The sequence below is a fragment of the Mandrillus leucophaeus genome, unplaced genomic scaffold, assembly GCF_000951045.1.
Source record: "Mandrillus leucophaeus isolate KB7577 unplaced genomic scaffold, Mleu.le_1.0 Scaffold864, whole genome shotgun sequence".
Classification (NCBI taxonomy): domain Eukaryota; kingdom Metazoa; phylum Chordata; class Mammalia; order Primates; family Cercopithecidae; genus Mandrillus; species Mandrillus leucophaeus.
This window is the reverse complement of record NW_012109408.1, coordinates 336,747-351,501: the sequence shown is the minus strand read 5'-3', so window position 1 is coordinate 351,501 and position 14,755 is coordinate 336,747. Positions and strand designations below refer to the sequence as shown.

Genomic DNA, 14,755 nt, shown 5'->3' with positions numbered 1-14,755 from the left:
CTAGTAATATTGAGTAGTGCAGTAAAGCCTGGGTAGCTAAGTCTAACTAGGCAGGTTAATTGAAATTACTGGAAAATTTATTCATACATTTAACAAGTGTTCATTGAGCACTTACTATGTGATAAGCATTGTGTGCTCGGCTTCTTGCTCTCATAGAGTATACATTCTAGAGGGAGAGCCAATTAAATAAACCAATATACACTATGTCAGGGAGATAATTGCCTTGAAGAAGAATAAAATGAGATATTGGGATAGTAGGCAATTAGTACAAACGTTTTCATTTTGTATGAGGAGAGCAGGAAGGGAATCTCTGAACAGGGGATGTTTGAGCTGAGACACAGGACATGGAGGATGGCTGGGGGAACTGTGTTCCTGAGAAAGGGGAAATCAAGTGCAGAGGTCCTAACCTGGGAACACAATGGGTATGTTCAACAAACAGCAGCTTAGACTGGGGAGATGGGATGTAGAGAATTGGGGCTCTGTGAGTGAGGGGAATCACCTAGGAAATGAGGTCAAGAAATGGGGCATCAGAGTGCCATGTGAGGAAGCAAGGCCTTAGAGACTGTGGAAGGAATTTGGGAACTACTCTAAGAGACATGAGAAGGCAGTAGAGGGTTTAGAACAGAGGACTGATTGCAGTAAATTGGTTATTACTCTAACTACCTTGGGGAGAATAGGCTGTTCTAGGGCAAGTGTGGCCTGGGGAGATAAAGTTCAAACAAATGTAACTTTTTGTTTCCTTGAAATATATAATAAAGTAAAGCTACCTGTTCAGGGAGTTTGTCCAAGTAATAGCACTGACAGATCTACTATAATAAATAGATGATACTGATTTGTAATTAGCAAAGTAACTATTCATATGGGGTGCAGCACACCAACATGGCACAAGTATACATATGTAACAAACCTGCACGTTATGCACATGTACCCTAGAACTTAAAGTATAAAAAAAAAAAATCATTCAGTTGACGCTAGTTGACTAATCACTCCTCATGCAATCTTACTCTTGTATTTGATGAACTTTGTTTTGAAGCCAGTGCAATATGAAGTGTACCATCCCTCAGCAAGGACAAATTATCACAGATTATTGAGATCAGTCTCCTTAAAATTAGTGTTATTATAACCTTCTGTTGTAAAGAAAGAATTATATCGCAGGTATTTTTGTGGAACTTTTAGGAACTGTTGGAGTGCTTTAAATTTATAACATTGTGTGTTCCCCTTAAATGTTCGTGGTTGGAAAACATCTAATTTTATCCAATATTTAAAAACTTTTTTGGAAGTGAGATTCATAGGGCAGAAGTTACAGAATGATTTCATTTTGGAAAATAAGTGAAAAGTAAAGATAACACATGAACCCAACAAAATACTCCATTTTCTTGATTTTTTTTTTTTTTTTTTTGGCCAATATCTTTGTCATGAGGGCAGACCATGGTGCATTATTCCACCCCCACCCCCAGCATTTGCAAACCACCAGTCATTTCCTTAGAGACCTTAACAAACGGAAGCATTGAATTCTCTTCAGTCAGTGGTGCCTCCCACCTGGGAAAAAGACAGCTCTGTAATTGAATCCCAGCATATGCATTGTCATCCCTCCTGCCTGCTCTCCTGGTGCTACAGCAAATTAAAAGATCTCCAAGGCTCAGCCTGCCTCCCAGCTGCCAGTCCCTGGTAGACATGAGGGAGCCAGCAGGGACCAGGTGGAGCAGTTTTGAGTTGCACTAAACACACGGCGCAAGGAGATTGGCCATAACTTCCCAATTGAATATTTATGCCAGCCCCATTTCTCATCTTGCTCTTTGGCACTGAACAGAGTGCTGAGCTCCTGCTGATTTCAGGGGCGCTGCATTGTGTTTGGATCTGCTTTGTGAAGTATTACACCAGATGAGAAATGGGCCCAAGTTCCTATCACTAAGATGACTGGTTGACTTTTTTTCTTTTTTTTTTTTCACGGAGACTATCATGTTGTAGTGTCAAAAGTTGGGACAGTGAGGGAGTTCCCTGACATCTCCTGACACTGCTGTTCCATGAATCGTACACAACTTCAACCACTGCTTGCTATAGAGTGGAACTTTAATGGCCCCTATTCAGGGACAGACAAATACACTCTGATTGGTGTGTTACTGCATTTTCATCTTTTTTTTTTTTAAGGTTTTATTTTTGTTTGCTAAGGTCAGGCACCTATCACAGGGCCCTCTCATCACATTTCACATTCTGATCCCTCGTGGCAGGTGCTAACTTCCTTGCACTCAAACTGAATGGGTTGGGTAACCTCATAAAGATACAGAATGTCTTGGCAGAGAAAGGAAAGGACTACAGAATGCCTGTCTATGGAAGAGTCTCAGTGTTATTTAGTTATTAGTTAGCCTTGTAAACCCGAGAAGATATTTGGAAACCCATCTACACACACCCATTAACTTTTTCTAGGTGGTGGATCACAGACGTAAATTCATGTCCCTGATTCCTAATCCATATTGTTATCTAATAAAAGCACATTCCTTACGTAGATTTCATCATGAAATTTGCTTTAAAAATAATTCTCTTCAATTGTATTTTTGTATAACATAATAAACTATAGATCAGTGAACCATTGAACTTCTTGTGAATTGCTGATTCTAAAATGAAATTCTCAAATGATTAAATTTAAATACTTAGGAGGCAGTGATAATGAGAAGCCAATGTAAGTTCTGTAGGCAAAAGACATGCCAGAGTAACCTCATAGTCTTTTATGATAGCAGTACCAGAAAGGAAGAAGAAAGACATGCATTACACTTAGCACACACAGAATTCAGCAAAGTGCATGCCAAAGGCTCAGATATTTATGAGAAAAAGACAGAAATTAGCTCAATAACTATTCCTGATGAACTGATATAAATCTGGAGATATACCTCTAGTGCCCTCTTTAAAATGTGCCCTTGGCATTGCGCTTTTCAACATGTTCATTTATTTATTATTTTTTTGAGATGGAGTCTCGCTCTTTCACCAGGCTGGAGTGCAGTGGGGCGGTCTCGGCTCACTGCAATCTCTGCCTCCCAAGTTCAAGTGATTCTCCTGCCTCAGCCACCCAAGTAGCTGGGACTACAGGCATGTGCCACCACACCCAGCTAATTTTTGTATTTTTAGTAGAGACGTGGTTTCACTGTGTTGGCCAGGATGGTCTCCATCTCTTGACCACATGATTTGCCCACCTCGGCCTCCCAAAGTGCTGCAATTACAGGCCTGAGCCATCATGCCCGGCCAACATGTTTATTATGAGGGCATTGAGGGCATGCTAAGAAAGTTTGTAGGTGACATAGTAACTTCACTGGGAAAGAGGATATTGAACAGCAGAGTCAGAATCTAACAGACAGCCTGAAACAGTGGACTCAAGTCCAACAAGATAGCATTTAGGAGAAACACATGAAAAGCTGTTCACTTGGGCCCAAATAGCAACTGCATGTGTGGTGAGTGACTGGGAGGACACAGGGCTCTCAAGCATCACATGGGACAAAGACTTAGGAATTTTGATGGCTGGGTGTAGGCATGAATTAGGACTGCACAGTGTCTGAGGATAAAGCTAATGTACTCTTCAGGCTACACTGACAAGTGAGAGTTGTAATAACCTTGAACTGTCTTGGACCACAACTGCATGACTGTGGGGACCACCGTTAAAGAAGAATCCTGGAGATCTTAAAAGAGTCTGAGATGGATTAAGCGGACTGAGGGAACTGAAGATGCCCTTCCTGAGAGAGAAAAAGCTCTTGGGCAGGACGGATCATTGATGTGTGAAAGACTGTTATGTGAAAGGCTGTTACATGAAAGAAGGTTTAGACTTGACCCATGACAATAGGTGAATTTTCTTGAGCCAAAGTTCCAGGAAAGCCATGGATAGAAAACTTTCTAGTAGTGTAAGTTATCTGAAAATGAAAGGGCTGCCTCTTAAGAAAATGATTTTTTTGACACTACAGGTTTTCAAATAGGCAAATCAGGCTGTTTCATTGTCTGTGTTTTAGAAGTGACTGTAGTAATAAAATTTATGAAGCATGCACTATAGGCCAACCTTTGGATGCTTTTTTTGTGTGATCTTTAATTCACACACTAGCCTCCCAGAGGATATTATTATCTCCAATTTTGAGACTAAGGTCCCATGACTGGTAAATGAGGCAGAGTTTAAAATTCAGGTTTTAGTTGGCAGTAGAGACTCTTAACGCTGCTCTCATAGCCTTAAGCACAATACACTATTTTGGATTGGGGACATTTTATGTCCCTTCAGAACTGGAAATCCAATCATTTTAATAGGTTACTACCTTTTTTTTGGTACATTATATCAATGCTTTGCTCTTGTTAGTATGACATTCTAGTATTGGAAAAATCTAGATTTGTTTATCCTCTGAACAGTTTGATCTTTACTAGTAGAGTTTTTTCTTAGAAAAACATTGATATGTTTCTTAGTATAATTGATGGCATTAAATGTTTAGATTGTAGTCTTATGGCTTTATTTCACTACTTGCTACAGGAAAATAATTTCCTGCTTCATTCATGATAGTTTGAACTGATCTGACAGAAACTGAATCCTGTGCCATTCAAATAATGATTGGAGCATCCATTGGATTTTTGTTTATTTCTTTGTTTTCCGATTAAGGGGGGCTTTTAAAAACAAAAATTTAGGGAAATGCTTCTGCTTTTTGGAAGTATTTATTCACATTTCTTGGGGGTGGAGGGAACTGACATGTTTTAAATTTGTTAGAGTCATAGTGAACAAAGGGGAAGAGTTGCAGGTCTCAAGTCTAGAGCTGTAAGCCCTGGAAAGGAAAAGTTGTAAAAGTGTCCAGAGAACAGTGTGTTCATGGCTTTACTTGCTGTTACTCTGAGGCCTGAGGTCACCCTGGCAGATGGGTCGCTTACACTGCAAGCAGTCATGCTGGCCTCAGGGACAGGCATGAGGTCACTGGCACATTGCAAGAACAGCTTCCTTTCTTTATGCATACCCCACTTTCCTGGTCCTTGTTAAGGGTCTTCTTCTTCCTGCGGTTCCCATCTGTGCAGCTGACCCCAGTTCTGACTATGTCTGGGGAAATGGGTTGGTGAGGGCCTCCTTCTGGGACTATCTATCCACCTGATCAGTGATATAGACACTGTGCAGTGGAGAGGAGCCACATCTCCCTGACCGCCTGCCAGCAGAGTCACTGGCTCAGGGCTACAAACTGTGACAAGTGGTTTTTGGATCCTAATCTGAAATATGTTGGTTTAACATGACCTGGCATTGTTACCTGACGTTTTTAAATGCCCGTACTTTTTCCAGAAAGTCGGAACTGATACACAGCAGTGGCATGCCCTACTAATTTTCATGTGATCTAAATTGATCAGGGTACTTCATTACTTTTTTTATTCCACAATATCTTTTTCCTCTCTGCCTCTAAAGCGTACACCCACGTATGCACACACAGACACAGACACACACAAACATGCATGTGCACACACACACGCCCCTCACTGGGGAGATCTAACACTGCACATAAAAATATTGAAACTTACAGGCTGGGTGCGGTGGCTCATACCTGTAATCCCAGCACTTTGGGAGGCTGAGGCAGGCAGATCAGGAGATCAGGAGTTGGAGACCAGCCTGGCCAAGATGGTGAAACCCCATCTCTACTAAAAATACAAAAATTAGCCGGGCATGATGGCATGTGCCTGTAGTCCCAGCTACTTGGGAAGCTGAGGCAGAAGCATTGCTTGAACTTGGAAGGCAGAGGTTGCAGTGAGCCAAGATCGTGCCATTGCACTCCAGCTCTGAGTGACAGAGCAAGACTCCATCTCAGGGGGGGGGGGAAAAGAAAGAAACTTCCACATGCATTTGCATCGGAGAACTAATCCCATCTCCCTTTACCTAGCCCCTTGCTCTCTTGCCTGGCCTGTGGGAATCTTTGAAGATTCTTTGTATTCTAAGAACTGTCCCAAGAACATAGCAGATGCTTAAGCAGTGTTTGCTGAACTAGACTACATTTGACTCCAAGTAACCAAATGACTTCATCTACATTTTTTTCTATTCCTTTTATTCATTAGAATCCACTAAACATACTCCACTATTCTAGGAATAGGGGAAAAAAATCCATGAACAATTAGAAAACAGTCCTACCCTGGTGGTGCCTTACACTCTAATTATGTGAATAGAAGCTATTGTTGTTGTTCTTACTTTTCAGCTAAGGAGAATTGAGGCTTATGTCACATAGGAAAAAATATTATGAGCAAGTCTTGCCCTTAAAATCATTCTGATGGTCAAATGCAGATTTGCTTTTTTGGTGGACTCTTGAGAATGTGGGAAATAGACCCATGTCCACTTTATGCAAAGAGAAAAAGGTGGCATGAGAGTGGGAGTCTTTGAACGTCAAGGATGCTTTTGCATTCCTGGGGTTGTGAGCAACTGATGGAGTCAACCTATAAATAAGCAGAACCATGACTCATTACCAGGATCTGTACAGAATGAATCATGGCTTCTGAGTTAGAGTAGACTCTAAAGTGCACAGTTGTAAGGCTTCCCCTTTCTTGGGTTTGAAGAGGATATTTCAAACTATTAGAAAGAAATTCCATGTATGCTACAGAAAAATTGCAGGAAAAAAATTCCCCAGAAACTAGTTACATGTCTTTACATTTTTCTTTCTTTCCCAAGTTTTTGTGTTTATGGCTAAGTTCATTTTTTATATTGTCCAGAAAGATGCTAATATTCAAATGGCCTTATGACATAAGGACCGCTAACAAGGGGTTGAAATAAACATCCTGGAAAAAAAAGATGACTACCTTTAAATATTATTAACAGTGTAAACTTGGCAGAGCAGATGCTTATATTGACTTTAGTAACCTTTGAAAACTATTCGAAATGTTTTATTTCAGGGATGTGCATTCCTGATTGTGATTTCACAGTGTGAATGAAATAAAGTGACTTAAATTGCTAGAAACAGTGTGAGCTCTGCATCAGATAAACATGAGTTCAAGTTCTGCTGCTACTTTCTATCTGTGATCTTGGGACTACTGTGTATCCTCTCTGAGCCTCAATTTCTTCATCTACAAAGTGTGGAAAATAATATGTATATTAATATGTCATTTTAAAGATTAAAGGTGATAGTATATATGAGAAAAACCAAACACAGATTGTGTCATACTGTGTTAGCCCATTTTCATACTGCTGTAAAGAACTGCCCAAGACAGGATTATTTATAAAGGAAAGAGGCTTAATTGACTTACAGTCCTGCATAGCTGGGGAAGCTTCAGGAAACTTACAATCACGGCAAAAGGCGAATGGGAAGCAAGGCATCTTCTTCACAAGGTAGCAGGAAGGAGAATGAACGCAAGAGGAACTACCAAACACTTATGACACCATCAGATCTTGTGAGAACCCACTCACTATCTTGAGAATAGCATGGGGGAGACCATCCCCATGACTCGATTACCTCCACCTTGTCTCTCCCTTGACACGTGGAGATTATGAGGATTATGGGGATTACAATTCAAGATGAGATTTGGGTGGAGACACAAAACCTAAACCATATCACATACAGTATGTATACAGTAAAAACTGGTACCCATTAATCATTTTCTGTTGCTGAAACCTAAGGTAAAATTTATATATTTTACATTCTGTATAAATTGGGATTAAAAAGAATCTGAAGTGTCACAATTAAATTAATCACAAAGCATATGAAAGGAAATACAGGAATATTTTCGCCATATTCTTAGTAGCAATAGTGTATCTCTGTTCTCCGAAGACTCTTAGTTGCAAGAAACATTGACCCACCTAAATGAATTCAAGTGTAAGTAACTAAATTGTAAATATCTAGATAATTGCATTTTGGTTTCCTGTGGACTGGCATGTAAAATGCCAAGGTTATTTTTATTTTGAGGTTTTTGTTTTTCAGGGGCAACATTTTCTGTTTCTTCTTTGTGGTGTGTGCGCCATCCTTTTATTCCTGACCAGTGTTCCTTCTTTACTCATCTTGTATGTGGTCCAGATTGGCTATGAGCCCCTACACTACTTTGTGGCTTCAGTGATATCATTGAGCAGATACCTCCCCCAGGATCCCTTATTTGAATTCATCAAAACCCAGCTAAGAATTTCTGAGGACATTTTCTAGAATCTTTAAGTTTACATTAACTTCTATCTGTTCCACTTTATGGACACTTACTATACTTTAAATTTCTATTCACAGGACCCTGCTTTGTCATTTAGATGGTAAACTCCTTGAGGGTCGGGTCATGTTTTTTTTACTCAGCAATCCTAACACCTGTGACACTGCTTTACATGTAATAAGCAACCATTAATTTGTTTGATCATTTAAATTAAAAGTCTTTGGGTTGGGCGAGTCTAGTAGAAGATAATGACATCACGAGCATTTAGCGTTTACTGTAATTAAGTCTGTTATCGGAGTGTGCTACAGATACTACTTGGTACTGTTTTTGAGCTCATCTTTGTTCTTGGATTTTACCTCTTTTTCTTCTGTTTGTTCCATGATTGGCAAATCTTCTGATTCCTGACTGCCATTTAAACTCATTTCTCCCAGTTTTTCACACTTAAATTCACCTTGTCACACTCACATGCTTGATTTCACAGCTGTTTCTAAGATGGTTATGGCTTACACACCATTTCAGTCATTCATTTATTACTCTAATGTTTCTTGAGAAACTACTTTTTCAGGCAGCTTTGCAGGCAATAAGGATATAGCAGTGAATCTTCAGTAGATTCACTGGAATGAAATAATACAAATTAAAATCAACAAAGGAAAAAGGCATATGGGGCAGAGTTCAGGAGAAACCGAGAGTTCATTTCCAGTTGTCTTCTGTCCAGAGTTGTACAAATAGCACTTATTTGTCCCTGCAGCAATGTGTGACAGTACATGCAGAGTGTTGCCAACGGCGGATGCTCATCCAAGCCTTAGTGCCCAGGGGTTACTATTATTGGAGGTCAGTTATATAAACATGTCTGACCACCCATGTGGCTGATCTTCATTACTGTTTTTAGCCCCTTCAGAAGTCAGACTGATTCTGCGTGTCCCAAAGCCCCCACCAAGAATCACGTTGTTATCATCATTGTTAGCATAGAGTGTCTGGTGTGGCCCAGGGCTCCAGCTAAACACAGGTACTCTTATAAGTTAAGATATTCCAAGGGCTTAAAGGTTATCTCCCAGGAATTGGTTAAGGGACAAGCCTTTCTTTTGAATGTGCTGAGTTTGGACGATTCACTTTTTACTGCACAAGGGCTAACCTCACTTTTTTTCTTCTCTCAAGGACCAAGCCCTGTGCTATCTAAACAATTGTTTCCAATGTTGTTTCCTTAGTTTTAGTTTTACAGTGGCAATATTAGGTCCCAGTTACTCTATCATAGACAGGAATTATAGTCAAGTAATCTGAAAAACTCTTTATAAAATGTTATTTCATTCTTATTACTTCCTTTCTATGCTTTTAAATATATTCTATAATGTGCCTGTATAAAAATGTACATAATTCGTTAGCACATATAAATGACACCTAAATAAATATGTACACATATTTGAGGTGCTTACTTTTTTTACTCAATTAACAATCTAGTAGTTTGGAAGCTACTGAGTTTGACAACTGTTTATTTGCATCTTTTAATAGGAAGGGCACTTCAGGAGTTAACAAAGATAAATGAAAAAGAATCTTGTTATCACAGACATCCTGTGGCAGCTTTTGTTTTTCATTTGTTTTCTAGAAAAACGTGTACACAAATGACAATAAATTAAGACAGAGTATGAAAAGTGCTGCAGAGAAAGGTAAAAATAATATAACAAAAGTGTGACAGTATGACCAGGTCACTTCTGGTTTTGAGGACCAGAAAAAGCTTCATGGAGAAAGTAGCATTTCTGAGGTATTTAAACATTGATTAAGATGGTTTTCAGGAGCTATCAGACAAGAAAGATGCCGTACAAGCTAAAATTGTGAAGGGGAAGTTGTGACAATAGTAAAATAATCATTTTTGATACAGGAAACTGTATAGTAGTGATTACTTGAAGATAAAGCTGAATGGAGAGCTGTGAATGTCTGGGTAAGGCATTGGGACAGGATAGTACTCATTATATTTGTAAAGAGAAGATATATAATGAGAGCTAAGTTTGGATTTCTCGGAAATCAGATATAACTTTATTTTTGTTTCCCTCTATGCATTTCTTATGATTGGCTTTAATAAAGCATTCTCTTATTTTCAGAATTTGACTATGATGCGTTCAGTTGTGCTTTTTCTTTTTCCTGTTTGATGGTCATGGTGATGTAAGGCTCTTGGGTTGATGTTTTTCATCAGATTTGGGAAAATTTTGGCCATTACTTATTCCAATATTATTCTGTATCATTCTCTTTCTCCTGTTGTTTTTTTGTTTTGTTTTGTTTTTGTTTTTGATAATACTACACAGGTTACTTATACTCAATTCAGTTGCCACTCCCACTTTTTTCCTCCGTGCTTCAGTTTGGATAATTTGCATTGGCCTAGCTTCAGATATCCTGGTCCTTTCTTTTGCAATGTCCAATATGCTGTTAAGTCCACTCAAATAATACTTATGTAATGTATTGTTATTTTCATTCTAAAAATTTTATTTAATTCTTAAGAGTTTCCATTTCTTCTCCATATGCAATATAGAGATACATACTGTTATAAATAAAGTTTCAGTGCCACAAAAGAAATAGCACTCAAATATAAAATTTTCTTTTTAATTCTCAGCAAGGCAATGTAATGTACTTCTATTGGAGGGTGCACCCTTACAGATGGAGCAATGGTGAGCGCACACCTGGACAAGAGAGGAAAAGGGGTTCTTATCCCTGACACACGTAGCCCCTGCTGCTGTGTCTTTCCCCTATTGGCTAGGGTTAGATGGCTAAACTAATTCCGATTCGCTAATTTAAAGAGAGTGACAGGTTGAGTTGTCTGGTGGGAAAAAATGGTCATGCAGGGTGGAGAATGAGTCAGGGTGGAGGAGGTAGCAGGTAATTGGAATGAGTCAGGGTGGAATAGGTGATTGAAATGCGTCAGGGTGGAGCAGGTAATCGAAAAACGTTGCCTTATGAGGAAGTTAAGTTTAAAAGTAGAAGGCAAAGAATTGAACATACTGACATATTGATTCTTTGAAAAGAAATTTAGAACTCATATCTAACAATACATATATATTTTATATATATTATATACATATATGTATTGATCTGTATATGACAGATGGATGTATGGCAGATATGTATATATTAATACCTATATATGGCATATAGACATTTATATACCTTGTGTGTGTATCTTTTCCTATAAGTTACTTAATATATTCACATTAGTTTTAAAATCCTTATCTGCTAGTTTCAACACTTGGGTTATATACAGGTCTGCTTTTATTTACTGTGTTTTCTGTCCACTAGGAGTCATATTTTTCTGCTTTTTGTTAGGTCACAAAATATTTATAATGTTCTGAACATTATATACAATAAATCAATAGAGATTGAAGCATAATATTTCTTTTGTGTTTTATTTCCCCAAAAAGTGGTAGTTCTTTCCTCTGGCAGTTAAGGTGAGGATCTGTTCATTGAGACCCTTCCTAAAGTTGTTGAACTTAACTGGAGCTGGACTGTGATTAGCCCAACTTCCGTCCCTCTGAAAAATCACTGCTTTGATATTTCAATATTTGAACTAGAGAGGCATTGACTAAAGTTATAATGTTTTAGTTAATATTTTTATTTAGTACTGGCAAGGTCCTTATACATGTAACTTTGGTAAATTCACTCATTAGTTCTAGTAGTTTGGGGATTTGGGGGATGAATGTCCCAGAATTTTTTCTATAAACCATTAAATCATTTGTGAATTAAAGTTTCTTCTTTCTAAACTTTGCTTATTTTATTTCTTTATTTTTGTCTGGTATTGGCTAAGATTGCTAGTAGAATATTGTGGTGAAGTAGGAAAAGAAGATGTCTTTGATTTGCTACCGAAATAATTCAGTATTTCATCATTGAATATGATATAAGCTATAGATTTTTCAAGAGTGCCTTTATCAGATGGAGGAAAAACACTTCTTTTCTTAGTTTGCCAAGAGTTTGTATCATGAATGGATGATGAATATTGTCAAATTTTTTTTGCACTCATGGAAATAATATTATGTTAATATATTGAATTACATTGATTTCCACATGTGAAATCAGCTTTACATTACTGGCATAAAGCACACTTGGTCATGATTTTTTTCTATTGCTGGGTTTGAATTGAGAATATTTTAAATATTTTCTCATCTATGTTTATAAAAATTATATATCCATATTTTCTTTTCTTAAAATTGTCCTTTTCTGGTTTTGGGGTCAGGGTAATTCTCATCTCCTATTATGGAATGAAAAGTGTTTCCTTCTATTTTTTCTGAAAGAATTTGTAAAAAAAAAATTGTTTTTTAAATTTTTTTTAAATAATAGTAGCAAAAAAGTTTGCTAGTATTTATTAATTGAACCATATGACCCTGGAGCCTGGAGGTTTTTTTGATAAATATTTAATCATGAATTCAGTTTTTTAATCAATGCAGGACTATTTACATTTTCTATTTTAATTAGGTCAAATTTTATATATGTATCTTTCAGGAAATTCACTGATTTTGTGTGTCTTTGAATTAATTGGCATAGTATTGTTTATAATACTTCCTTATTACCCTTTTAAAATCACCAGTATCTCTCATGATCATCTTTTGAATATGTAAATTTTCTCTGTTGTTCACAAATTTTGTTTCAATTATTTCTACTCTTTATTGTTTCCTTCTACTTACCTTCTGTTTAATTTCCTTTTCTTCCTCTAGTTTCTTAAAGTGGTCACAGATTTTAAATCCTTCTTTTCTAATATAACCATTTAAAGATATAAACTTCTCATTAATCACTACCTTATTTGCACACCACAGTTTGATTTGATATCTTTTTATTATCATTTTGTTCTAAACATTTATTATATTTACTTGTATTTTTTTTCTTTGGTTCACAAATTATTTAGAAGTGCAGTGTTTAATTTTCAAATGTTGGGGATTTTTTTATATATCTTATTACCATTGCTTTCTAAATTAATTCATTGTGATCAGATACCATACCCTGTAACATTTCAACTTTAAAATCTATCAATATTTACTTTATAGCCCAGCTATAGCCCAGGTCTATCCTTTTGGTAGATGTTCCATGTCCATTTGAAAATAGTGTGCATTTTATCATTACTGGGTATTAGTGTCCTGAAACTGTCAATTAGGTCACATTGGTGATAACGCTTTCCAAATCTTACGTGTATATTTTTTAAAATTTATTTTTGTCTACTTTTCTTCTGTTGGTTGCTGTGAAAAGTGTGTCATAAAAGCTCCAACTATGATCATAGACTTATCTGTTTCTTCCTTTAATTCTGTCAGTTTTTGCATCATGTATTCTGTAACTCTGCTTGTAGGCACATGTTATGTCTTCTTGAATAATTTATTGTTTTTCATCATTTTCCGATTCTTTTCTTTATATTTGCTAATAGTCTTCATCTTGAGGCCCGTTTTATGTGATGTAATATTAGCTTGAACATCTTTCTTATGTTAATTATCTGCGTGGTATGTCATTTTCCATTCTTTGACCCTCCAGTTATTTGGGCCTTAATCACTTTTCAGGTTCCCAGGATGCAGATGCTAAAGTATTTCCTGCAGGAGTTTATTTGGGTTGTGCTCTCAGTATTAGTTCCTTTTGAGGGGCATGAAAGAAGCAGGGCTAGATTAAGAGACGTTGATCTGTAGTACCGTTGCAACAGAGGTCTCAGCTAGTCTTATGAGACTATGGTGACCCTTAGGGTAAGAGGGAATAGTCATTTTACCCCTCCATTGACCAGTCAGTAGATGAGGGCTGCCCTCAGAAAGAGTGTGCTTTTGGGCACAGTGACCTTCTTTAGTTGAGGGCAAGTTTTGGGAAGGAACTCAGTTGAAAGCTGCCAGTTGGTAACACTCTGAGCAGCTATGGGAATGAGTTCTTCAGGATGTCTGGGCAGTGTACTATAGTAGCACAATATGCTGATATTTAAAGTGCTTCTCTTGTAGATCCTCCGTAGTTAGGTCTTGGTTGTATAATCTAATCTGACCATAGTTGGCTGTTCATTGGAGTGTTTAGTTCATTGATATTTAGTGTAATCATCAATGTGTTTGAGTTCGAGTGTGCCATCTTGCTTTGTGTTTTCCATTTTTTCATATATATTCTTTGTTTCCTTCCCTTTTTTTGGCTTCTTAGGGTTAATCGAATTCTTTAAAATGCTATTTTAATCGTTCTGTTGGCTTTTTGTTATACCTGATGGTATTTTTCTTAACATTTAACGCTACGGATTACTGCATGTACCCTAAACTTAACCTCTTATCCAAATTTAATATAACACCTCATGCCAAATGAAAGAACCTCGAAAAATATAATTTCACCTCACTTTTTGCTACTGTTGTCACATATTACATCTATATTATAAGTCCATGTATATAATGCAATTATTTTGGCTTCAATAGGCTGTCTTTCATGAATTAAGAGAAAAATAAAAGATAATCTCTTATCTTTACCTATATATTTACATTTATGTTATTCTGAATTCTTTCCTGTAGGTTTGAGTTTTCAAAAGTCTGGTATCTTTTCTGTGATCTCAAGGTCTTCCTTTAGTATTTGTTATAGTTCAGGTTGTTGGTGAGAAATTCTCTCAACTTTTATTTATCTTGTATGTTTCTCTCTTTCATGAAAGCATGTGTAGCTTCTTTGGGCTACTGCACAGTTCTTTTTCCTGGTT

General features: G+C 37.2%; 1 protein-coding gene and 1 long non-coding RNA gene across 7 annotated transcripts in view; one reads left to right on the top strand and one right to left on the bottom strand.

Moving 5' to 3' along the window:
* EYA4 (EYA transcriptional coactivator and phosphatase 4) overlaps positions 1-14,755 on the top strand; it is a 298,595-nt gene that overhangs the window by 192,920 nt on the left and 90,920 nt on the right. The gene's annotated exons all lie outside the window — the stretch shown is intronic.
* LOC105531090 lies at positions 4,804-8,683 on the bottom strand. Its single transcript, XR_001004737.1, has 2 exons — positions 8,563-8,683; positions 4,804-5,147 (listed from the first exon to the last, which is right to left on the bottom strand). It is a non-coding gene; the product is annotated as an uncharacterized LOC105531090 (long non-coding RNA).